This window comes from Triturus cristatus, chromosome 12, assembly GCF_964204655.1.
Source record: "Triturus cristatus chromosome 12, aTriCri1.1, whole genome shotgun sequence".
Lineage (NCBI taxonomy): Eukaryota > Metazoa > Chordata > Amphibia > Caudata > Salamandridae > Triturus > Triturus cristatus.
In genome coordinates this window covers 76,197,886-76,222,749 of record NC_140595.1, presented here as the reverse complement: position 1 = coordinate 76,222,749, position 24,864 = coordinate 76,197,886, and the positions used below count along the sequence as shown (strand labels likewise).

General features: G+C 45.3%; 1 protein-coding gene across 6 annotated transcripts in view; it reads left to right on the top strand.

Annotated features, from left to right (window-relative positions):
* Nucleotides 1–24,864, top strand: part of CTXN1 (cortexin 1) — a 111,512-nt gene that overhangs the window by 21,577 nt on the left and 65,071 nt on the right. The window contains exon 1 of one of the 6 annotated variants that reach the window (XM_085637878.1): nt 2,186–2,209. The exons of the other annotated variants lie outside the window; for them this stretch is intronic. The gene's annotated coding sequence lies outside the window, so the exon portion shown is untranslated. Of the gene's footprint in view, nt 1–2,185; nt 2,210–24,864 lie in introns of those variants that run through there. 6 annotated transcript variants of the gene reach the window in all.

Genomic DNA, 24,864 nt, shown 5'->3' with positions numbered 1-24,864 from the left:
CCGTACATACACGGGTGGGGGTTCGACTCGAGCGTAGCGCTGGGGGTACGCACCGTACATACACGGGTGGGGGTACGACTCGAGCGTACACGGGGGGGTTCGACTCGAGCGTACACGGGGGGTTCGACTCGAGCGTACACGGGGGGTACGCACCGTACATACACGGGTGGGGGTACGACTCGAGCGTACACGGGGGGGGTTCGACTCGAGCGTACACGGGGGGTACGCACCGTACATACACGGGTGGGTACGCACCGTACACGGGTGTACACACAGGGGGGGTCGGCGCGTACCTACGGGGGCTGGGGGGGGTCGGCGCGTACCTACGGGGGCTGGGGGGGGGTCGGCGCGTACCTACGGGGGCTGGGGGGGGTCGGCGCGTACCTACGGGGGCTGGGGGGGGGGTCGGCGCGTACCTACGGGGGCTGGGGGGGGTACGGCACGTACCGGGCACCTGTTTGGACGTCTCCATGGTTGTTATGGGAGTTCGGTGCGGACGGTCTTTTCACCATACGGTTGTACATTCGGACGCCCGGGATGGATCGTGATTCCCCGGTCGGAGTTCACCTTTCACGTTTGTACGGTGAATCGTACGAGGACGTGTCGGACACATTTTCCGACCCGAGGACGTGTGGGGAAATATTCCCAGTGCGGTTCGTATGGACTTTTTACCATGCGAATCGTGATTGCCAGTTCGTACGGCACTTGTACGATTCGTACGGTAAAAAGACCCGATACGAGTCGTACGGGGACATTTTTTACCGGATCGTGATCGGCACCAAGGTCTTGAGCCTTCGGGCCAACCATCCGGCAGACACAGTCAGTTAGTGTCAGGCAACCGAGATGTTTACATCTGTGTCTAGTAACGGTAACGGGACAGAGTCGAAAGTCACAGCTCGAGGACTGAGAGATCAGGCAAAGTGGGCACAGGTCAGGAGTACAGATAAAGTCCGTTAGTACAGATAAAAGTCCGATACCGAGATTCAGGTAGAGTCAGGCACTGAGGGCTCAGGTAAAGGCAAATGTCGAGAGCCCTGTTAGAGTCAGGCACCGAGGACTCAGGTAGAGTCAGGCACTGAGAGGTCAGATGAGGGCAGATATTGAGAGCCCTGTTAGAGTCAGGCACCGAGGGCTTAGGTTGAGTCAGGCACTGAGAGCTCAGTTAAGGGCAGATATCGAGAGCTCTGTTAGAGTCAGGCACAGAGGACTCAGGCACCGAGAGCTCAGGTGAATGCAGATATCAATCAACAAATCAATCTGGGCATTGTGAAGCACGCTACTCCCCTGTAAGGGTCTCAAGGCGCTGGGGGGGGGGGGAGCATCTCCGGTCAGTCGAAGAGCCAGGTCTTGAGGGTCCTCCTGAAGATGTGCAGAGTGGGGGCGCGTCTGATGTTGAGTACCCCGTCCGGGGTACTCAACAGCACTTCCGGGTCACGGCTCCTCGCATCCTTCTCCCCGGCACCTGGCTCCTCGCGTCTGGCACTCCTAATCGCCCAGACGCTTCGGCCCAGCATGTCTTGGTGGGCCCTCTCCTCTGCCCCGACGCTTTGGCACAGCATTTCCCAGTGGTCTCTCCTGTATAAAAACAAAAGAAAAACCAAAGAATCATTTCTATGGCGGTAACGCGCTTGCGCTTGTATGAATGAAAGACGTTTGCGAATGTTACAAGCATACTTATCTGAAGGGATCCTTGTGGCATACATGAACATCTGCATTTTCTTTGTTGGCATATTTCTTGTTTATATGAAATCCTTGCATTGTGCCCTACGAACTCCTGAAGTTAAGGAGATACATTATATGCAATAATTCCTGGCTGTATAAAATATGGTAATCTGCATTATAAGCTCCTGAAGTAAAGCAGTTACCTTACATTTAGTACTTCTTGGCTGCATGAATCCTCAGCAGTCAGTATTACGCACACCTGAGATTAAGGGGACACGGTTGGTTTAGTCTGCACCTTTTTGCATATTTTATTCTTTATCCCTGGCTGTACAGAGAGTCAGCCTTGGTTATTTTTTGGGCTAAATTCTATTTTTTACTAGGATGCCTACACTGGTAAGCACCAATACATAAAGACCATTACATAATAGAATAGTGTGCCCCCCAGTGATTCTTTCTCTCTGTTTTTTATTTTGTCTCTGCAGAATTGTTTGTTGATTCCTGTAATACAATTTATTTTGGACACAAGTGGAAGAGGGGAACAAATCAGGTAGATACCTTGACATGTTATTAGTGATTATTTATTTTTATGCTTTACATTATTCATTAGAGTAGTCTATTGACAATACTTTGTTTACAGGATCACAGAAGTCTCCAGTGACGTAACCTTGATTCCAGGCCGTGCCGAGGGACCTCCTTCAGCTTTCTCATCCCCTTGTTTCCCCTCTTCCCCCTATACACTAGTTCTACTTTGACTTCGTTGGGAGGACTGGTGGTAGTGGGAAGTTGGGACCTATTCTTCACTCTCCTGTCTCTCGTTCCCGTGGAAACTTCAGGTGAGCCTTGATACCCTAGGGCAGTGGGCCACCAGGTGTTGTCCCATGCAGAGGGGAAGGGTCTAAGGACGAGGACTTCTGTCTTCTCCGAGTAAAGCTTCAGGCAGCTGCTGCTCATCCAGGATGCAACGTCCTTCATTCTTTCCTGGAAGCGGAGTCTGGTGGTGATTGGGTCCTTGGTGAGGGAGAGGATGAGCTGGGTGTCGGCGGTGTAGGATACTGTGCTGAGCCATGCTGTCTGGTGATGGCGGCGAGGGGGGCCATGTAGATGTTGAAGAGCATGGGGCTGAGCGACGATCCTTGGGGTACTTCGCAGCTGATCTCTGTGAGTTCAGAGAGAAAGGGAGGAAGTCTGATTCTTTGGGTTCTGCCGGTGAGGAAGGAGCGGAGCCATTCGAGGGGGGTTCCCTGTATGCCGGCGTTGTGGAGTCTGGTGGTGAGGGTGTGGTGGGAGACGGTGTCGAAGGCTGCAGAGAGGTCGAGCAGGGCGATCTCAGTGTTGTGGTTGCTGCGGAATCTGGATTGGGAGGGGTCGAATATGGAGTTCTCTTCGATGAATTTTGTTAGTTGGAAGTTGATGATCTCTCTTATCGAGAGTCCTATTAGAGTCAGACACCGAGGGCTCAGGTAGAGCCAGGCACTGAGAGCTTAGGTGAGGGCAAATATCGAGAGCCCTGTTAGAGCCAAGCACTGAGCACTCTGGTAGAGTCAGGCGCTGAGAGCTCCAGTAAAGGAAGATATTGAGAGCCGTGTTCGAATCAGGCACTGAGGGCTCAGGTAGAGCCAGATACTGAGAGCTCTGCAGAGCGGGGACTGAGCAGTCAGGGACGTTAGTGAGGCGGAGTGAGGTATATTAACGTAGTCAAGCAGAGCCAGAAAGTGAGTGGTCAGGTCGAGTGGAGCGCTGGGAGCTCAGAAAGACAGCGGCAAGATGGTTTAGAAGGTGCACTCAATATTAAGTCAGAAGGAGCAAGGCGCCGAGGGCCGTGTCAGTGACACTCCAAAGCCTCATGCAGATTGAGGTATTTATTTTTTTGGTTTTCTATAGTGCGGACATGCTGAAGGCATCAGAGCTTTTCACTACGAAACAAAAGCAGTCAATAACAAGTAGAAAATATACATGTACATTAATGGTGGAGAGATCGCCGGGAGAGCCTCTCCCAGGAGGTGGAGCGCTTCACAAATATTCAAAGACAAAACATAGAAACGAAAAGCGGGTGGTACAGTACCCCGTGACACTCATCAATAGTTTGGACCGCGAGGAGGTCGGAGTGGTTTAGGCCAGGTGTCTTTCAAAGATGAGTGCCTTGAGGTTCTATTTTGAAGGTGAAATAATGTGGTCAGGCAGGGCCTCGGCGGGAGTTAGTTCCAGATTCTTGTGGTGCTTCCGGAGAAAGAATGATTCATAAAGGGTTCGAGGAGGAGCAATTGTTTCTTGAATCTCAGTCGGCACCTGAAATTTTCAGTTTCTCGGAGAGGTACGAGGGTACCGGAACCAGTGGTAGCTGGCACGGATCGGGGTGGCGGGGAGAGGGTAAATACAAAATTAAATGAAACTTACCTCCTGGCCGCGTCCTCCTCCTGGCGTCTCTCCGCCTTGACCAGAAGCATGGAATAGGAAGCACCCAGACTCCCCTGAGATCCGTAGTTTGGCACTCATACAGGGACTGGGAGCGTGGGCATTAGCTCCACCCTGGCTGTAATGCATCCTTGGTAGAGGACATGCTCAGTGCACATGAAAGTTTGGCCAGTCCAAGATGGCTGGCCAAACATTCATGCGCACTTAGGGAGTGAAACCACTCCTCACCCTCCCCTGCTTTGTCAGCAGAGCAGCCCCTCCCCGCCATGGCTCGCAAAGCAGCAGCGACTGCAACAGGAAAAAAGCATTTTCATTGCAATAGGTCTAGCTTTTGCAAGCTTTTAAGATATTGGCATTGAAAATGACAATGCCTTTATTTAGGTGTTTTTAAAAGGAACACATATATAAAAGGCATTGTGTTTTTAATGGTAAGAGCTCAAACTCTTGCAAATGTGAGACCACTATAATGGTGGCCACGCCCCTTTTTTTAGAGGCTGCTTGCATGTTCTGGTTACTGTGAGCAGCGTCTAAAAAAAGAGGCGCGACCAACATTAAAGTGAAAGCGCGCATGGCGCTTTCCCACAAACTTTTAAAAAAAAAGTAATTTCAAAAGCTCTGTAGCGCGGCTGCTAAAGTGAAAGCGGCCCATGCTGGTAATTAAATAATTAAATTAGTGCGGCTGCTAAAGTGAAAGCGGCCCGCGCTGGTAATTAAATTATTAAATAGGCGCAACCGCTAAAGTGAATGTGGACCATGCCGTATATTAAAGAATTGAATAAGTGCGGCCGCTATAAAGCAGACCGTGCTGTGATTTGAATAAAAATATATTACTATTAAAGAAAAAGCAGGCGGGTGTTGTGATGTCGTGGGTGGAATAGGGGAAGAGCATGAAAGAAAATATTGCTCACAAACCTATAAAGCAGACCGTGTAACAACCGAAGTAATAGGTCCAGTCCTTGTGGAAGGTTACAGATGAAGACAAGGCGGAACTAAGGAGGGACTAACAAGCCTATGTACGAATCAGAAGCCAGCATTTACGAAGGGCAATGACATAAGCCAATGACAAATATTGGCGGAGAGTGGGTGGGGCTTCAAGAGCATACTCCAATACACCATGCCTCGTAGAGCGAGCAGCACATGCGCGCTGCCCCTAGGCTCGACCTAAAAATAAAATGATAATAACATTTAGTTATTATCATTTTATTTTTCCTTACACTGCTGAAAAGCAATGGGGCAACGCTCCTCTGCCTTAGCGGATGAGTCGCCACAAACCGGAACAGAGCCCGGCGTTCAGGACCCAGTGTTAAGCACTGTGCAGGTAAAAGCACTATGCTTTATTGACAGCAGACAGCAACACCTTTTAAGCTGGAATAAGGGAGCCTGATTCCTAGGGCTCAGCCAGGGTCAGGCACGCCTCTCACGTGTCTGTAGACAGTGTCAGGCAGAGAGGTCCCTGACGGAGGCCGACAAGGGGTCTGAGCCGAGTTCATGGTTAAACCTTCAGCAGTTTTGAACAAACGCATTGCTGTTGTTTTGATGCTCGCATTCTTTATGCGCGACTAGAGGAATATGTGGGCTATTTCTTCACACACTGTTCTTGTACCATCTCCCTGGCACGAAGGCTGCTCTGAAACACTTTCCCTGACTCTGAGCTGACCCTGACAGCCACCGTCTTGTCTGGTACTTAGGCTGTCATTGAACCCGTTGCTCTGACTGGGTCATGAGGTACCTCTGAATCACCTTTCTATGGCAGGAGGCACCGACTCTACAACTATTCCCCTTTTCTGAATTGTGTATATCACCCTCACCCCTTTAATTGAAAGAAGAATATCTACAAACCCCACCAGGCCCTATCACCTGGTATTGGCAACTATCCCATCTCTCTACCAATAAGTACTCTCTGGACCCCAGTCGCTGGCACCGAGGACACCTCTGAGCCCCATAACCCGTTCTAAATCCCTGAACCCCATTCTAGTAAACTGGGAGACCCCTGAACACGTGTCCCTGACATTAAGGACACTACTGAACCCCATTTCCCGTTCTAAACCCTCAAACTCCATTCCATGGTACTTGGATACCTTGGAACCACAGTCCCGATACTGAGATGCTTCTGAACCTTAATATATGGTACTAGGATATCTTTGAACTCATTCACTGGAGTATTAATACATTTGGACCTCATTCCAGGGTACTATGATATCATCTGAATTCATTCCATAGTACTACGATACATCTGAACTCATTCCCTGCTATTAGGATACCTCTGAACACATACCTTGGTACTAGGGTACCTCTGAACTCATTCCATGGTACTAGGATACCTCTGAACTCATACCTTGGTACTAGGATACCTCTGAACTCATTCCATGATACTAGGATACCTCTGAACTCATTCCATGGTACTAGGATAACTCTGAGCTCATTAAATGGTACTAGGATACCTCTGAGCTCATACCTTGGTACTAGGATACCTCTGAACTCATTCCATGGTACTAGGATACCTCTGAACTCATACCTTGGTACTAGGATACCTCTGAACTCATACATTGGTACTAGTATATATCTGAACTCATTCTGTGGTACTAGGATACCCCTGAGCTCATTACATGGCACTAGGATACATTTGAACTCATTCCTTGGTACTAGAATACCTTTGAACTCATTCCACAGTACTACGATACATCTGAACTCATTCTATGGTATTAGGATACCTCTGAACTCATTCCATGGTACTAGCATACATCTGAACTCGTACCTTGGTACTAGGATACCTCTGAACTCATTCCATGGTATTAGGATACCTCTGAACTCATACCTTGGTACTAGGATACCTCTGTACTCATTCCAGGGTACTAGGATACCTCTGAACTCATACCTTGGTACTAGGATACCTCTGAACTCATACATTGGTACTAGTATATATCTAAACTCATTCTGTGGTACTAGGATACCCCTGAGCTCATTACATGGCACTAGGATACCTCTGAACTCATTACAGGGTACTAGCATACATTTGAACTCATACCTTGGTACTAGGATACCTCTGAACTCATTCCATGGTACAAGCATACATCGGAACTCGTTCTGTGGTACTAGGATACCTCTGAACTCATTCCATTGTACTAGCATACATCTGAACTCATACCTTGGTACCTGGATACCTCTGAACTCATTCCATGGTACTAGGATACCTCTGAACTCATACCTTGGTACTAGGATACCTCTGAACTCATACCTTGGTACTATGATACTTCTGAACTCATTCCATGATACTAGGATACCTCTGAACTCATTCCATGGTACTAGTATATATCTGAAATCATTCTGTGGTACTAGGATACCCCTGAGCTCGTTACATGGCACTAGGATACATTTGAACTCATTCCTTGGTACTACGATACATCTGAACTCATTCTATTGTACTAGGATCCCTCTGAACTCATACCTTAGTACTAGGATACCTCTGAATTCATTCCATGGTACTAGTATATATCTGAACTCATTCTGTGGTACTAGGATACCCCTGAGCTCATTACATGGCACTAGGATACCTCTGAACTCATTCCATGGTACTAGCATACATCTGAACACGTTCTGTGGTACTAGGATACATCTGAACCCATTTCCTAGCACTAAGAATAACACTGAACACCATTACCCGGTCTACATCCTTGAACCTCATTGAAGCATATTAGGAGACCTCTGAAGACCACTCATCGACATTATGGACACAACTGAACCCTATTTACTTGGCCAAATCCCTGAATTCCATTCCTGCATACTAGGAGACCTTGGACGACCAATCCCTGGTACCAAGAAACTTGTGAACCTCAATCCATGGAACTAGGATACCTTTTAACCCTGCTCAATAGTAGTATGATATCATCTGAACCCCATTCCAAAGTTTAGATACGCCTGAACCCCATTAGCCAGTCTAAATCCCCTGACCACATTCCAGCATACTAGGAGACCTCTGAAGCCATTACCTGCTCTAAATCCCTGAGCTTCATTGCTGGGTACTAGGAACCTCTTCCCTAATGCAAAGTTACTTCTTAACCTCATTCCATGGTACTAGTATATCTTTGTACCCTATTCCCTATAGGTACTATGGATACCTCTGAATGCAATTACCTTGCAGATAAATATCTCTGAACGCGGTTCTATGGGACTGCGATATCCTCTGAACCTCAATCCATGGTACTAGGATACCTGCCAACCATTTCCTGGTACTGAGAATACATTTGAACACCATTCTTTAGCAGTAGGGTAATCTCTGTAATCTATTCCTTGACATTAGGACACCTCTGAACCCATTCCCGGGTACTAAGGAAATCTTTGACCCACAAACTCTTGGCAATATGGGAATCTCTCAACCACGTTCTTTGGTTCTAGAGCACCTCTGAACCCCTTTCCATCATATGTGGAGATCGCTGAACCCTGTTCAATGGTACTAGAATGTCGCTGAATCCCATTTTATGGTACCCGGATATCGCTGATCCCGATTCATTCATTGCACCGTATTCCGATCACTTTACTTCTCAGATCATGATGGCTCATAAATTGCTCTGCCCTTCCAAAGTTGATGCACCCAGCATTGAGTTCCCTTCCACAAGTTCCTGTAAATATGTATTCCATCCCTTTACACTCAGAAATGTCATGCTGCAGGCACTGTTAAGAGTGGAAGTCAGGAAGATGAGTTTTTGCACAATGGCTGAGAAATCCATTTTGACTTATAGTTTACATTTGATATGTGTCTTCAGGGGTCCTCAATTTCTGTAGCTATTTTGTCAGGGAACTGGAGGGAAAGAGGTCCAGAGATGGTCTTACTGGTAGAAAGACAGAATCGTTTTAATAGCAGGCAAACGGGCCAAGCTATTCCTCTTCAAATAAAAGGGGGAGGATGGTTAGTGATAATGTTGGTGCCTTCCGTCACAGAAGGGCGATGCAGAGGTATCCTTGGAGGCGGTCAGAGCAACAGGTTAAGGGACAGCCGGAGTTCCCAAGAAGGGCGTTTCTGTCAAAGTCAGCTCAGAGTCAGGGATAGGGTTTGAGAAGCATCCTTTGCATCAAGGGAGCGTCAAGGGATCCATAGGCGTTCCCATGCAACCACCCATGTATTTTCATGCAAATACCTATCTAAAAAGAATTGTAGCCGGAGAGAAGAACTATTAATATCAATTTGAGAAGAGGGGGTGATCTTCCAGCAATCCTTCCACATAATATATGTCCTCAGATTTACCTCTATGCTTGGTAAGTTTGTAGGTTTAAATAACTGAACTATTTATGGGATAAAGTACACTCTGCAGTACATTAAAATGATGTTTTAAGTCACCACAGAGTTGCATGACCATATAAAGGAACAAGGTTGAAGGATAAGATCCTTTATAAGTTCCTGGAACCCCAAGGTTACTTGCCATTACCTTATAATTATGGCAGTGGTACTTTATTCCTTATAATACATGGTCACGAACAGCTTACATGCTTTGTGTGTTGCGTTATCATGTTCACTGCAGGCAAGACACATAAAAGCATAACCTGAAAAAGGAATTAAACACACCAAAAGCAGATAGTATTTTTGCAAAAATAATAATAGCATCAGTTTAATGTTAATCACGGTAAAAAAAGACGTGACTCAGATTGTGTAGACACATTTAGATTGTCTTTCCTGCAATGACCTATAGCATGGAAAAATAAACACACTGGCATAACAATATCTTTTCTGCTGATCACTTTTCCTTATTAGAAAATGATTAGAAAAAGGAAAACGCCTGCTCCTGTTTTCCTTGTTTAAACTGTTGCTGTAATTATACTCCATGAGCTGCCTTTCACCCGGACTGCTGGCTCTGGTAGCAACCATAGCGACATCAGAAGTCAACTGTAATAACTTATTACAGTTGAGCAGCTACATCATTTCTTTATTACAGGCATCCAGAGACCTTACAAGTTACATGTAATAAGGAAATTAGAGACGGGGTAGATTTACAAGTTCACTTTTAACATGGGAAAAGTGACGCAAAAGTGGCGCAAGGGGCTTGTAAATATGCCCCAGGATTAATAAAATGATGGCAGGTGTCCGTTTATTATAAACATTTCTTCATCGCCTTTCATAAAAATGGGAGCATCCTTTTATTCACCGCTTCTTTTTTCCAGACCTCCTTAAATGAAGCCTAGATTACACCAAACCCTGCTTCCCCGCAAGCTCTGTTTTTTCCCCGAGGCCGATGACAAACGCGTGCTTTTTATTTTGCGTCAGAGGCATTGCGGACTTTGGAGAAATGTTCAGGTCTCGTGACACTCATCCTTATAGTAGCGCTGTGGAGAGTGAGCCGAATCGTCTGACATGCGCTGCTGACTCCGCCCGGCCTTAGAGCCCTCTAAGTGGTGTACGTCTGACACACGACTTTTTTGGTGCCCCAGTAATTTAATTCCAGTGCCTAAGTAATTTGTGTGCGGGCCCAAGGCATTTCACAGTAGTCTACCTCAGATGGCAATGCATGGATCATTTCCAATTCAGGAAATTGCTAACTGTGTTATTTGTTGCCTGTTATCCTGGTGTTCACGCCGAGATACCTCTCCTGGGGTGATTTGTGCATGTTATAATTTAGTATAACATAACACAACATTACAGTGCATGGAACTGCACCTGAGGTCTAGCATGACCTACTAATGATACAACTCAAACAACTGTGACATTTTGAACTCTTCCAAGTCACCTCGAATGGTAGGGAAGGACTGGAATTGATAGTTTCATCATTTAAAAAAAGTAAATTAAATAGGAGAACGTTCACCTGATGAACTCTGCTAAAATGTAGACACATAGTGCCACCATGTGGTGGACTCTCATATCTACATGTCGGTGTTTAGAAGTAAGTGGCAGTGCTGAGCAGGGGGAAACACCAGCACAAATAAGGTAGTTCAATTCCTTGTATTTACATGTCTACTGGAAGCAGAGGAAAACATTTTTTTTGCTTTACTACTACAGCTCATATTTTAATGTCAGTCAGATTGTTTTAAATCTTGAAACTGTAGATTATTTACTGGTAAATATTCCTCGTACATGCACTGCTCAGCATAAAGTACGTGTCTTAGGTAAATGAGAGCATTATGTCTTTTTGTGGTCCTTTGCATCCCTTTAAACAGACTTATTGTGGGGTGTTAGCAGACTTTTAGAGTAGCTTGCTATGTGTTTCTCTGGAGTGGTGAATTGTTTATGAAGAGTTGGATGCTGTTGTCGGCTTAATGAAGTCCTCCTATTTAATGACTCCGACCTCTTTTGATTGTATGTGCAGTGTTCTGTCTATTGTGTTGTGTTGGAGGTTGTGACTGTTATTTTTGGTTAGCACGGTTGTGGGTCACTGATACCCAACTACATGAACTATCTGAGTTGTCTAGGGTTTGCGGCCAGTCTTGTGTGTAGTATGCATTGTTGTGTGTAGTATGCTCTGTTTAATGTTGTGTGTTGTTGCCTAATGGAAGTGTGTGTGCACGGCATCCAAATACTGGTACCATCTGGCTTGCACCATACTCACATGTGCAGCCGGATCACTGACGAAATATCGAGAAGAAGAATATCGAATTGCCAAAATATCGAAGGAAAAATATAGAATGCCAAAATATCGAAGCTCTATCTCCAAACAGGTAAGTACAAAAATATAGAATCCAAAATATTGTTGTGAAAAATATAGTTAGTCACAATATCGAATTATTGTAAATGTCTTAAAATTAATGTAAAATTAATGAAATAAAACATGTAATTAACTGAAACATACTTAAAAATACTTAAATTACTTTAAAATTAATAAATAATTAATGTAAGTAATAAAAAGAAATAATACATATATATTAACCTAATATTAATTTAAAAAATGCAATATTTTTTGCGTAGGATAGCGGACGGGTAAAATTTACTATTACCACTCCAGTAAGTGCAATAGTAGGGAAAACGTTGGATAGCAGGAGGGTAAAAATTACTATTCCCACTCCAGATAGTGCAACAGTAGGGAAATGGTTGGATAGCGTGAGGGTAAAAATTAGTATTCCCACTCCAGACAGTACAATAATAGGGAAAGCATTGGATAGCGTAGGGGTAAAAATTAATATTCACACTCCAGAGAGTGCAACAGTAGGGAAAGCGTTGAATAGCGGGAGGGTAAAATTTACTATTCCCACTCCAGTGAGTTCAACAGTAGAGAAAGCATTGGATAGCGTAGGGGTAAAAATTACTATTCCCACTCCAAAGAGTGCAACAGTAGGGAAAGTGTTGGATATAGTAGGGCTAAAAATTACTATTCCCACTCCAGAGAGAGCAACAGTAGGGAAAGCGTTGGATAGCGTAGGGGTAAAAATTACTATTCCCACTTCAGAGAGTGCAACAGTAGGGAAAGCGTTGGATAGCGGGAGGGCAAAATTTACTATTCCCACTCCAGTGAGTGCAACAGTAGGGAAAACGTCAGATGGCGTAGGGGTAAAAATTACAATTCCCACTCCAAATAGTGCAACAGTAGGGAAAGCGTTGGATAGCGTAGGGGTAAAAACTACTATTCCCACTCCAGAGAGTGCAACAGTAGGGAAAGCGTTGGATAGCGTAGGGGTAAAAATTACTATTCCCACTCCAAAGAGTGCAACAGTAGGGAAAGCGTTGGGTAGCGTAGGGGTAAAAATGACTATTCCCACTCCAGTGAGTGCAACTGTAGGGTAAGCGTTGGATAGCGTAGGGGTAAAAATTACTATTCCCACTCCAGAGAGTTCAACAGTAGGGAAAGCGTTGGATAGCGGGAGGGTAATAATTACTATTCCCACTCCAAAGAGTGCAACAGTAGGGAAAGCGTTGGATAGCGTAGGGGTAAAAATTACTATTCCCACTCCAAAGAGTGCAACAGTAGGGAAAGCGTTGGATAGCGTAGGGGTAAAAATTACTATTCCCACTCCAGAGAGTGCAACAGTAGGGAAAGCGTTGGATAGCGGGAGGGTAAAATGTACTATTCCCACTCCAGTGAGTGCAACTCTAGGGTGAGCGTTGGATACCGTAGGGGTAAAAATTATTATTCCCATTCCAGTGAGTGCAATAGTAGGGAAAAGCGTTGGATAGCGTAGGGGTAAAAATTACTATTCCTACTCCAGTGAGTGCAATAGTAGAGAAAATAATAAGTTAATATTTTATTAAAAATAAATAAATTATTAATACCAAATAAAAAATATTAAAATTAATTACCAATCAAACAATATTTAATAATTACTTTATTATAAATGCCAATGTTTTTTGTATTAATAACCTATTAATTAGTTAACAACCAATTAATTTTCAATACCAAAAATTAATAAATAAAATTAATACCAATTAATAATGAATTAAGAATAAATTAATTAGCAATATACAAAAATTATTTCAATAATTAATTATTTACAATTAAATTAATTCCCACCATATTCCCCTATAAACCCACAACCCGCTACAAATAATAAATTAATACAATTAACATAATTATCAATTAAACAATTAATACTAATTAATTACCAATTAATACAAATTATTTACCAATTAATAATTAATCAACAACCAATTAATTTTCAATACCAATTAATAATTACCTAATAACAATTAAATTACTTCCCACCCTATTCCCCTATAAACCCACAACCCGCTACAGAAGTAAAACGCAAAATTAAATTAAAAATAATTAATAATTCCTAAAAATATTCAAACATACATTCCAAAATTTATACATACTTTTAACACATATACTAACGCTTAAAACACTATAAAAAAATTCGATATTTTTAACAACTATATTATGACTGTCGATATTACTTACTTCTATATTATTTAAATCGATATTTTATTTCTTACCTGATTTTCGATATTCTTCACCACTATATTTTGGCAATTCGATATTCTGTCCATTCTATATTAAAAACTCGATATTTTGTCCTGTCGATATTTTGAATTCGATATGATGTCTGTTTACCGTGCAGCCACGTCCAGTGTGAACTGTTGTCGGTGTGATTTATTATCATGTGTGCAGTTTTGAGCCCAACTTTACAGAATATATGACCTGTGTTGGATGGGTTTGCAAAGTACTGTCTAATGTGCAGTGTTGAAAATTCTTGCCATATTGTAACTAGGGAGGCGCTGTTGTGAAAACAGTGATACTCACCAATATGGTGTATCTGTGCTATGATGCTTCATGGAAGGTGTTATCGCTAATGATTTCTCTTTGACGCATGTTCAAGATATCGAGATCTTCTGCACACCAAGATCTGCTTTGGTACAGAGTGGTCCCTTGTGATGCACAGGGGAACTGAAACATGTCGACATCTACAAAGCACTAACCTAGGCAGAGTGGCAGCAGAGCGCTGTGTGTGCTTGCCCCAACGTGAGCAATCAGGATTGGCCCAAAATGAACATGGTGAACATGTTCAGGGGGAGATGCTGTCACATGACTTAAAAGATGCTAAAAATGTGAAATAGCATTTGGCGCAGCCAATATAGTGCCTAGAACATGAGCGATGCGTCTTTTTGAAGGCATAGCTAGGGGCTACTACTGATCGAATATGTGACGTTACATCGTAGTCTTCACACCGTGATACTTTCACAACGCAGGCATTACAACGGAGGGCGCTGGACTTAGGAATTGTATGATTTACTATTCCAGCTCCAGCCTACGTAACAGTAGGGAAGGTTTTGGAATAGTAAATCATACTATTCCTTAGTGTATAGCGCCATCCAGCGCAAGTCGTTGTAACGACTTGCGTTGTAATGCCTGCATTGTAAACGTATCGCGGTGTGAAGACCGCGATGTAACGAATATCTCCCCTACTGATCATTTACACTCAGTAAGCAAGAGAAGTATTGGGAGAGCAATTATGTGGAAAACTTGAGCAAAAACCAATCAACCTTTTGAAATCCAACATTTCACCCATTCATCCTCAGTGTTCTCGGGCTCCCAAAGGCGATGGGACCTAAACTTGGGCGGGCCCTAGTCTGGTCCGATTATGCTGCTGAATATCGAAGCGAGAAATATCATCATATAAGAATATCATGGACAAAATATCAAAGACCAACATATCGAAAGGTATGTGCATGTAGAGGGGGTAAAGATTTAGGTGCCGATTACGATCCGGTAAAAACCGGGTACGAACCGTCGGTCGGAGCGTTTTCCCCGTCCGACTCGTACCCGGTCGTAAAACTTTACAAACATGGAATTACGATTCGCACGGAAACACCATTTCCGTACGAATCGTAAAAAACACCGACCGACGAAAATATACATACGAATGTGATCCGGGAATGCTGCGACGTGACGTCGGGACGCTTTCAGGCAGCGTTTCACGACCCAGGAATTACGATTCGAACCGACAGCAGTCCGGACGGCAATATTTTCACGGCACCCAAAAAGTGCCGCAAAAGCAAAGTACGGCGCGAATCGACCAGAGTAGGTGGCCCGGTACGCACCGTACCCCCCCCCCGCCCCCGTAGGTATGCGCCGACCCCCCCCCCAGCCCCCGTAGGTAGGCGCCGACCCCCCCCAGCCCCCGTAGGTACGCGCCGAACCCCCCCCCAGCCCCCGTAGGTAGGCGCCGACCCCCCCCCAGCCCCCGTAGGTACGCGCCGAACCCCCCTGTATGTACACCCGTGTACGTGTCGAACCCCCCCGTGTACGTTCGAGTCGAACCCCCCGTGTACGTTCGAGTCGAACCCCCCCGTGTACGTTCGAGTCGTACCCCCACCCGTGTATGTGCGGTGCGTACCCCCCCGTGTATGTACGGTGCATACCCCCCCGTGTACGTTCGAGTCGAACCCCCCGTGTACGTTCGAGTCGTACCCCCACCCGTGTATGTACGGTGCGTACCCCCGTGTATGTACGGTGCGTACCCCCCGTGTACATTCGAGTCGAACCCCCCGTGTACGTTCGAGTCGTACCCCCACCCGTGTATGTACGGTGCGTACCCCCCCGTGTATGTACGGTGCGTACCCCCCCGCGTACGTTCGAGTCGAACCCCCCCGTGTACGTTCGAGTCGTACCCCCACCCGTGTATGTACGGTGCGTACCCCCAGCGCTACGCGCTGGGGGTACGCACCGTACATACACGGGTGGGGGTACGACTCGAACGTACACGGGGGGGTTCGACTCGAACGTACACGGGGGGGTTCGACTCGAACGTACACGGGGGGGTTCGACTCGAACGTACACGGGGGGGTTCGACACGTACACGGGTGTACATACAGGGGGGTTCGGCGCGTACCTACGGGGGCTGGGGGGGGTCGGCGCGTACCTACGGGGGCTGGGGGGGGTTCGGCGCGTACCTACGGGGGCTGGGGGGGGTGGCGCGTACCTACGGGGGCTGGGGGGGGTTCGGCGCGTACCTACGGGGGCTGGGGGGGGGTCGGCGCGTACCTACGGGGGCTGGGGGCGCGTATGCGGGCACGTCTCCATGGTTGCTATGGGAGTTCGGTGCGGACGGTGCTTTTTTCCATCCGGTTGTAACCTCGGACGCACGGGATGGATCGTGATTCCTCGGTTGGACTTCACCTTTCACGTTTGTACGGTAAATCGTCCGAGGACGTGTCGGACACATTTTCCGACCCGAGGACGTGTGGGGAATGATTCCCAATGCGGTTCGTATGGACTTTTTACCATGCGAATCGTGATTGCCAGTTCGTACGGCACTTGTACGATTCGTACGGTAAAAAGACCGGATACGAGTCGCACGGGGATATTTTTTACCGGATCGTGATCGGCACCTCTCTATTCTTAACTCCATATATATGTACCTTGAAGATACACATATATTCATGGTACATATATGTGGAGTCAGGCGCAGGAAATCTATCATTTCTTACCATTCGACATTTCAGTTTCGATATTCTCTCTTCGATATTCACGGGGCCCATCGTCTGGTAGTGGCTGGACTGGTTTCCAGCCCATGCAAGGATGAGTACAAAGCACCCGGTTGCTTGCCGACAGAATACGAATCACCGAACCAGCCCCATTGTTGCTCACCTGATGTCACCCATCTTTCCTAGACCAATACTTGTAGCTCCCTGAGACCCTGGGTCTTTCTTGTTTACTTGAGGTGACATGAACTGGTCCTTTAAAATATCCTCCGAGACATTTTATTTGTAGTTGGTAACTACAAAATACCAAGACTATCATTACAAAAGTCCTGTTGACTTCGATATGACCGGTAACCGGCGTGTGAGAATTATGAGATCCACGGGAACACCACATATCTCTTTTCTTTCACACAGAGATTTCGGCTGCTGAAAACAGTCGAAATCTGTGGGTGAAAGTACGGGGTAAAATGAGGAATTAATGTGAGATTGAGTGGGAACCAGGCCTCTTGAACTGTGTCCAGGGTTGTAGGAACCTAACCAGTGTCACTTCAACTGGGCTTATTGACATCCCTGAGGTAGTACAGTTCAGCGTTACATGCACACCCTCTTACTAGAACAGAAGTCTGCAAGTGTGTCTACTTCCTGGACCAATATTTGTTGAGTTTTCCCAAAAATTGGCATTGTATTATGTCATCGGAGAAGTAGACACACACAGATTGCAATGGAAGAGACACCGTTTTTCCTGAAGTAGCGGGAAGATTGTCTCATCACTGTCATGGCAACCATGCAGCTGGCTCTGATCATCATAGAAGGGGGACTCTACAGGAGAGATGGAAGGAAGCACCTTCAGACAGAACAGGATCTTGTCAGTACTAAAGAGTTCATGTTCTTCCCAGGACACCCAGGCATTTTTAGCCCCCAGGACCTTTGGGAGAGAGAACCTGTCCTTCACCAGGTCACATGGAGGCTGGTGTTGCTGAGTGGTACTTGCTGATCAGGGCCATGGACTTTTCTGGCGCTTCAGGAGAGGACTCTAGAAGGTCAGAGTTCACTGATATTGTACATAGGCGAAGACGTTCACACGTTGATGTGATATTTAGAGGAAAGGCGGGGTCCAGGGTTGGAAATGTAGGTATGGGGGGTTATTGGGTTTAAAATGGACAGGTATGTGACTCAAAGACTGAAATCCTACTAGTGACTGACGGCTGTCACACATTGCGTCACAGGGCTTGAGTGTTGGGAATGCTGGCAGGCTGCCATTGAATCATCCTGATATGTTACTGGTGACACACACATGATATTTCTGTCAGACAATATTTTGGTTATGATAATCTGGTATGATACCCCGGTGGCCGGTTTACAGAGGGAGAGGACATCTATTACTCACGATGACCAATCACAGAGACAGAGGAGCACAGTTTTCAAATTGTTTACATCGCTCACGCCGGCTGACGTTGCTTATAACTGTACTGACGACACCAGAACCATGGGCTCGGTTGTTTTTGCTGGGAGTCAATGTAGAAAATTTAATAGGGACTAATCATCCCGACTCCTTTCCTGGCTCCACGCACCTTGCCTGTTCATCTTGCTTGTTCATCCATCAACGTGATCATCTGCTAGAACTTATTGTATTACCTAGAGTGATTTGTTTATCCGGCATCATCAGTGTATTATTGGAGCCTTGGTAACTCTGTAATCTTTACTTGTATATAGTATTGTTAAATCTGGTAAGATCCAGTGTGGATCATATGTATTATATTTTATATATTTTAACTTGAGCTTTTATGGTTTCAATACATGAAATCGAATAAATATTGAATTGAATTGAACTAAGTAATCATCAAGCGGCTTGTTTTCCCAGGGGATGGAAACTTTTTAAAGGCACTAGAAAGTCATATTAACCTTTGCCGAATCAACGCAGTACGTATTTTAAATACCCAGTCCTATTTTGCATGGAAATCAGAGCAAAATGTGCATCCAGCTATTAAAGATTGATATGCTGGCAGCCCCAGCGTTATGAAGATATCATAGTAATGAGATCTTTGATGCTCCTTGCGCATTTTAAGGTCAGTCCTGTATTTCATTTACTGCTGGAGCCTTTCTCCTGCATTATTTACCGCTCTCATCAAATCCAATGCATGCCAAAAAATTCATTTATGAAACAAAGTTTGTTTTCAGTACTTTCTCAAGTGTATGATGTAGCTCAACTAAGTCATGTGCTTCTCATAATTATCCACCAATTGGGATTTGGCATTTGCCAGAATTCCATATCTCATTTACATTTTTAGTCAGAGCTGAGGATGACTTTTGTTCTAAGACTGGTTTTGTACGAAGATTATACAGAATTTTGCACTTGGCCGCTTATAGCTCTATTAGCGCTTTTTCGTGTAAACTTTTCTGCCACGTTGACTGTTGAGCTGAAGTTGTCAGGTACCCCAGGGTGAAAGACAATTATTGGATTGTCGTCAAATGGTGGTCAATCATTTTGAAATAAAGATAAGAGATTCTTGTCGCTTCAATCAGTTTCTGGTATTTATTTATACAGGCACATAATCAGATACAGACTGATGGAGTTCACACTCCAGAAAGATGAGGATAAGTGAAATAATTGCTAATACCACAATATTGCCTCTTTAAAAAAAGTTTCTATCTTTTTTCATCAGTGCTAATAAAATAAGACAATAGTAAGTACCAAGACAGGACAACCCTAACAGAGCTGAGTATAAAACAAAACTGCATTATTAAGTAATTTCAGGAGCTTCTTTAGGTCTGTTGATTTCAGGAATACCTTATGTCATCAATTATTCATAAAACTACATTTAGATACACAGGGAGAGTGTGCTTTATGGTACCGCCATTAGCCTTTTGTTTTTATGTGCTTTTCATGGATTGCCATTGCTTGGATGGGCTGTCCTCCAAGGTCGTGATATTTTGTGGATGGTTAAATTGTTCTAAGTGAGTTTCCTTTAGGTTTTGGCGATGAGGCATCAAGTAAAACCTTTTGTTAGACTAGAGGCAGTTTGTTCTCTTTACTTTCCTCACACAAAGACATTGTAATTGATGGTTTCTGTTCTGTTTCTTTAGTAAGTGTGTGCTATTTGTATTCCTTAGCCTCTCATAAAGAAACAGTGTCATTCACTAATTGTCCTTGTACATTCCTTTGTTTCACTTTGCTGTCATGATAGCATGTCGTTGGTGTCACAGTTTGTTTTGTTCACAAAGTAACGATGTGCATGGGCATAGAGGGTCTTAACCCCTTCTGTGCCCATGACGAGCTGGACTCGTCATGGGCCGCGGTTGCGCTGTGCCCATGACGAGTCCAGCTCGTCATAAACCCCGCCCACTAATGCAACGGCCGGCACAGGGCGGGGAAAGGGCGTGGCACACAAGGGGTTAAAGACGGAACAAAAATAAGGGCCCTTTGTTGAAAGTGTCCAGTAGATAACATGTTGCTGTGTGTGCATTTTAAATTCAATAATTACAAACTTCATCTTCTAACTCCTTTTCATAACAATCTTCTTTGACGGTGCAGTCTAACTACTCTATTTCAATCCGTTCAGTAGAGGCTCAGCTTTAGACTTTCATATTGCTGTAGCCCAAAATATTACTTCATTATGGAATTTTCTTTCTAATTCAGCTGGGGCAACACACACACAGGGTCCCCAACTATTACCAAACACCACTTCTAACTTAAAAGCCAAACCTATTGGTTTTGACAATGCTTGTTTTGATTATCTGTGAGGCGATCTAGCACATATTGAAAGGTGACATTGGTCCTTGTGCCTTAAAAGAAAAGTGCTGCACAAACAAATGATAGACGTAATGCTGAACAAATCAAATATTCACACTCAGTCACAGATCTGGGTTAAATCCATAGTTTTTTTGCTCACCTTGCCACCCTATTTTGGACCCAGCCATATGCAAATCAGTCTTGACCCTGCTCCTTATGCAAACAGTCCAGCCCAAACTGCCAAGCCAGGTCCTCCCTTTACCGGAAACAAGCACCCCGGGACCGGTTTCGGTCCATCACCCCTTATCAGCCAGGCTAAGGTGAATCCAGTGTCAAAGTGAGCATGGGACCCACGTCTGGGAATACCCATCCCGCTTAGGACGAAAAATGCTGCACAATAAATGGTGGATGGAATGCTGAATAAATCAAACATTCAACCCCAGTCACAGATCTTGGTTAAAACCATTGTTCTTTTTCTCACTACGCCACCCCAGTTTGGATCCAGCCATATGCAAATTAGTCTTGACCCAGCTTCTCATGGGAACAGCCCATCTCAAACTGCCAAGCCAGATCCTCCCTGTACAGAAAACAAGCATCCTGGGACCAGTTTCGGGGTATCACCCCTCATCAGCCAAGCTGGCCTGAAACCAGTGGCACAGCGAGCAAGGGACTTATGTTTAGGCAAACCCGGCACACTTAGGACCAGAATGCAAAAGACACACAAATGATGGACGGAATGTGGAACAAATCAAACATTCAACCCCAGTCAAGAGAACTAGGTTAAATCCATCGTTTTTTGCCACCCTGCCACCCCATCCATCATTTGTTGCCGCCGCATAAAAGAAAAGTAGGCACTGAAGTCAGAAGCCATAGGTTTGAAGTGAGTGCTGGTGTCTATAGTTCAATAATAGTAATACATGAAAGACTGGGACTGCAGTCAGGAAAATCCTGGCTGAAAACCTGCCCAGAAAAACAGCCGTCCCTCCTCTGTAGGTGAAGTTGGAGATGCAAGAGACGCCAGACCGGATATGACGTACACAGCCTAGCATAACATGGAAATATCTTGAGAGAGCTATTCAGCTTTAAGGAAGAGTTGTTACTCACAGGATGTTCTTGGCCGTTGGACCACACCTCTGCCAACTTTGGTGGGCACCCGTTGTTCTGGCGTGGTTGCTATCAAACGGCTGACTTGTTCAGCCCTTGATTTGTGTAAATTCTTGGCATTGATATGCACACGGAAGCCCGGGGATAAGCCCAGCACGTCGATTTGTAAATTGTGTGAGCTGTCAGGTTGCCCGGTGAACTCTGAGCTAATGAGGAGATGACTGCAGAGTGGGCAGCTCAGGAAAATGAACAGACAGGGACTGTTAAACATTTTTATTGGTGACAAAAGTGGATTTCTGAAGCATGGAGCATTGCTATATATCTCCAAATTTCAAGGAAAGGTCTTTGCACTCCCACAGTAGCGTAGCAAGGATGCTATGGGCCCTTGTGCAAGCAAGGAAATGGCATCTTAGCACTGGCGTAATGAAAAGTGAGGAGGCCTTCCTGCAAGGTACGTGGAGGGGGCCCCCTCCGGGCTCAATCAAGAGCTCTCTGGCCAGAGTGCAATGATAAGGGGGCCCCTTGGAGCTTGGGGCCCCCCCGCACCGCGGGGGCTGCGGGGGCCTGTGTTACACCCCTGCATCTTAGACTGTTGTTGGGCTAGCAAAATATAGAACAGTCAGAGTTCCAAGGGATCCTCTGAGCTCTGGGCCCCAGTGCCACTGTACCTGCTGTACCACTGGTAGCCATGCCCCTGACTCCCTCAGCGCACTACACCTCCAGTGGCCATGGCTGGGAAAGCCACCTGGGCCAAGTGTAAAATACCCCCTTTGTAAGTTATGACGGCTGTTCCACATAAATAGCACCTGCTAAGGTTAGTCACAAAACGTCCCTCGCCAAAACAGGGATAACATGCACAGTGGCGTATCTAGACCTTTGGCCGCCCGTGGTGGTCCTTGCGTTTGCCACCCCGCTACGGGTGCAGGTAAGAGCCGGGGGATGCATTTGCCGCCCCGTGACGGCCGCAGGTAAGAAAGAGTGGGGGCCCGCCGCCCCCAGAACTCGTGCCCCCACTCAACATTGGCATGTTGAAAGAAGCACTCATGGTGGTAGTCATTAATAAAACACACTATTTCCCTAACCTGCGTATGCTGATTTAAAACTTTGCATATAATGCACATTTAGGGTTATAAAATTAGACTAATTTAAAATTTGAAATCTCTTTTTTCAAAATTAAAATATCTGTTCTTGACCTGTCTTCCTTTCCTTTAGCACCCCTAGTGAAAAAAAGCGGTGTTGCACTTTTCCACACTGTGCTGCACATGCGCATGCTTCTCATACATGCGAAAATACGACTTGGAAACGCATTTGCAAATGTTTGTGACAGCTCAACCAACTGCGCGTTCATCATCCATGCATGAAATTTCCCTGGCCACTCCTCTGACGCGCTGTTAGGAAACCTCCAAAGTGCAATTGAGTTTACAAATTACAAGGGCAAAATATATGCAGAAGTGAATTCTTCATCAGCCCGGTGCTGCAACACCTGGCCTGGAGCCACCGTAATTATATAATACTTTAGCCATAGCTTTTTACGCGTAATTCAGAATTTTACTGCACGTGCCACAATTTTTTTTTTGCTCCAATAGATTAAACGGTATAAAAAGGCACACCATGTCGTACTGCATAGCAGCAAACCATCGGCAACAGTTAAATGGTCACCTTTCAGTTGTTGATTGCTGTGTTTGTGTGTTATAATGGTACAAATGATCTGAAATGTTTGCCATAAGCTATTAATAAGAATTAAACTGTCAAAATTGCTAAATATTCAGCGGCAGCTCCTCCGCTAAGGCGGAGGAGTGTCGCTCCACTGAATGTAAAAGGAAAAATAAAATGATAATAACGCAACAATAAGAACGTTACGTTATTATAATTTTATTTTTCTGTAAGCAGCCCGAGCCAGGTTAGGGCAGGGTGTGGCTTGGCTGTGTCACAGAGAGAGGGGGATGAGTGGTATGATGGGTATTTAAGTGCACATGGCGGGTTGGCCGGCCGTCTTGGGCCGGCCAAACTGTCATGCACACAAAGCATGTTCTCCACCAGCTGTATTGGAGTGGAGTACATGCACAGGCTCCCAGTCCCTGTCTGAGTGCCAAATCACGGCGCTCAAACCAATCAGCACGCTGCTGTCATGCTGGTGATAGCAGCGTCGTGATTGGCTAGAGGATTCTGGAAGCCTGTGTTCTTCCGGGTTGCTGAGAGAAGAGGATGGAGGAGAGGCGGCGCCCCTTCAGGTATTGAAATATTATTATCCATTTTTTTTTTTTTTACATTGAGCCCACCCTACCACTACATTTCCAAAGCAACCGCCACTGTAAATAATACTGTGGAAGATTGTACTGCATTATGCTGCATCATTTGCCATTTCTTGCTCCAAAATGTAACAATCCAACTGCATTAAAATGGCCCCCCACTAATGCAAAATTCGAGTGGCCCTGGCTGTAATCTATAAATCTGACTATAATTTAGCACCTCTCCGCCACACTGGTCAAAGTAAACAAGCATTGGAAATGCCAATAGGTCTGGGTTTGGTGCGTTAACTCATGCAGGCTTATTACATCAGAGCGAGACACACAGAAGGGAGTCAACAGGAGAGGGGTATTGTTGCACAGTAGTCCCTTATGCAGTTCAGTGCAAGCACTCAAGTGGAGGTGGATAGATGCAACCAAACAGCCAGTAGAATTTGGTGAGAGATGAATACTCCACTGGCCTGAGCCAACATGTGATGGACAAAGTCTCACACCAATGGCTGAAAGTGAAAGAAGACAGTCATTGAAAGGGATGGAATCAAATCCCTCTCTAGGTACATTGTTAGCAGTATTGCACTAGTCTGTAAAATTTGCATATTGATCCATGTCCCAAATGAGGAGCTGAAGCTGTTCCTGGTGGACGAACTTATGCTACTGCGCTCCTTGTGCACAGTTGGTAGAGTGTGGGTTTTTAATGTGGCCTGTGTTGGAAGAGTTGTTGTGTTAAGTGTGAAAGCTTAAGAGGTTGTTTGATTCTTGTCACTGTGAACTTGTAGGGAAGTTTATCAACAATTGGAATTCGAAAGTGGACAACAGCCGTATCCAATCGAGGCTGATGCCCTCTTGGCTCGCTCCCGGAACTCGCACAGATGTCA